This window comes from Zingiber officinale, chromosome 5A (assembly GCF_018446385.1).
Source record: "Zingiber officinale cultivar Zhangliang chromosome 5A, Zo_v1.1, whole genome shotgun sequence".
In the NCBI taxonomy this organism is placed as follows: domain Eukaryota; kingdom Viridiplantae; phylum Streptophyta; class Magnoliopsida; order Zingiberales; family Zingiberaceae; genus Zingiber; species Zingiber officinale.
The window spans coordinates 109,013,565-109,015,966 of NC_055994.1; the positions used below are offsets into that span (position 1 = coordinate 109,013,565).

The 2,402-nt window shown below is 47.7% G+C and overlaps 1 long non-coding RNA gene across 1 annotated transcript; it reads right to left on the reverse strand.

Moving 5' to 3' along the window:
* LOC121983125 lies at positions 1–934 on the reverse strand. The gene is made up of 3 exons (XR_006112392.1): positions 579–934; positions 205–484; positions 1–61 (listed from the first exon to the last, which is right to left on the reverse strand). It is a non-coding gene; the product is annotated as an uncharacterized LOC121983125 (long non-coding RNA).
* Positions 935–2,402: the final 1,468 nt, after the last annotated feature.

The following is a 2,402-nucleotide window of genomic DNA, read 5'->3' on the forward strand; positions in this document are numbered from 1 at the left end:
AATAGGAAAGATCCAATCAGTCCAAATCCGGACGTTAAGAAACTTGTCTCGCGTCAAGGTCCTGTGATAAATAGTATAATTTAGCTAAGTATAAACAAATAGCTAAATAAATTTCTAATCCATCGACCATCTAAGGTTAGTTTTATTAACCCTAATTACACCAAAAATCAACCAACATATTTAATTGTATTCATTAAGCCTTACCTCTGGATCACACAAAAGGAAGATCACAGCGATTAGGGCTTTCTCCAACAATGTCTGCAAAGGAAATCACCATATAAGGTCTACACAGGATTTAATATAATTAACCCTATGCTTACATAACAAAAGTAATACCAATAGCTCAAACCATCGAAATCATCAAGTTCATCTTCCCATACTCACCTCAACAGTAATTAACTTAACACCAACCTTACCCATATTCCCTGATGCCTCAACACTGCTCAAATCCTATAGAACTTACTGCCAAGATCCGGAGAAGCTGCTGTGAGAAATCAGTGACAAATACCACTGTTATCAGCCAACAAATCCAACATAAGATCCGGAGAAGCAGCTGGTGGCGCAGTAGGAAAAATTACCAGTCGGGTAGGCTGACCACAACCCAACCCAGAGGAGTTAGGGTTCGGATCCAGCAACAAGAGGGAACCTAGGACAAAGGAAGGAGTCGTCTAGGCACTGCACAGTGGAGGAGTCGGCTAGGCACTGCACAGTGGAGGAGTCGGCGTCGGCAGAGGGAGGACAGCCGGTTGCCGGTTGGGGTAGCGGTGACACTGTGCAAAACTAGGGCAGAGAGAAACGGGAGAAGGGCGTCGGCGGCGCTGGGATCCCCACGGCGACAGCGGCCTGGGTCGGTCCTGGTGGCCGGCAATGTCCCGTGCGGCGGCTAGGGCTGAGGAAGAGCGGCAGTGCTCGGCGTCGGCACCAGTGGGCATAGAGCAAGTTTTCGGCGATTTTAGGGCAGGGGAAAGCTTCGGCTCGGGTGGAGAAGAAGATGAAGAAAAGGTCTTCGGGTGTGCGGCTCGGGAGGAAGAAACCGCCGGCCGGCGGTTAGGGCCGGCGTCGGGCGCGAGAGAAGAAGAGTGGAGTGGATGAGGGCTCGGGCTCGGCACAGTAACGAGGAGAGAAAAAAAATATAAGGAAAAAGAAAAGGGAAAAGGAAAAGAAAAATAAAACTTTTCCTTATTAAAACTGGGTAGCCTAAACAGGCTTTTCCGGACCCCGTTTTTATCCCCATTAACTCGTCCGTACGAGCTCCGAAAAATTCTTGAAAAATGTCCAAAAATTTCAAAAAATTCCCTTATTAATATTCGTCATTTTTTCGGTATTTTACATCCGGTCAACCTTGACCTATTGGTATCTCATGCTTAGCATCTGGTCACTCCCTTGACCTGCTAAGACTCCCTACCAAGTGTCCGGTCAATCCCTTTTACCCACTTGGTCTTTCCAACACCAGATGTCCGATCATCCTTGATCCATCTGGATTTTTCCCTTGCCCGGCTTCACTCACCAGGACTTTTACCTGGCTTCACTCACCAGGGTTTTCCATCTGCCCGGCTTCACTCACCAGGACTTCCAAACTACCTAGCTTCACTCACTAGGTCTTTCCCCTGCCTGGCTTCACTCACCAGGACTTTCACTCACTAGGATTTTCTATCTGCCTTCCTGGTCTAGAGAACGAGCTACCGAGCCCTCTCTGACCTAGTCCGGAGAACGAGCTGCCGAGCCCTCTCCGACTTCCACATGCCAAGCTTCCATACTTGGACTTCTCCATGTCAAGTCTCCATACTTGGACTTTTCCCGTGCCAAGCTCCCTGCTTGGACTTTTCCGTGCCAAGTCTCCATACTTGGACTTTTCCCGTGCCAAGCTCCCTGCTTGGACTTCTTGAAATAGATCAACTCAAGTCGGGTCAACCAGGTCAACCTTGACCAAGGGTTGCACCCACAACCTCCCAAGTTTCTATTCTTGTCAAACATCAAGATACAACTTGAGTCAGGTCAACCAGGTCAACCTTGACCTAATGTTGCACCAACAATCTCCCATCAAAGTACAACTCTCTTCTGTTCTCGTCAAACATCAAAATACAACTCGAGTCAGGTCAACTCGAGTCGGGTCAACCAGGTCAACCTTGACCTAAGGTTGCACCAACACTATCAAGTTTATATCCTGCACACTTTGTAAAAATGTTAGATAAATAATGCACACTTTGGAAAAAGAAGGCCCGACAATAATGACAAGGCCGATGGAAGCTCTAGAAGACAAGGCGTGAACGATGGGGAGGCATCCGAGGGACGCAAGGCTAATAGAGGAGGCTAGAAGGTTAGGTCTAGGTTGTGCGGACAAGGACGAGTGCATGAGAGATTGTACTCAGAGTAAAATCCTAGGTCTAGAGTTTTTACTGTAG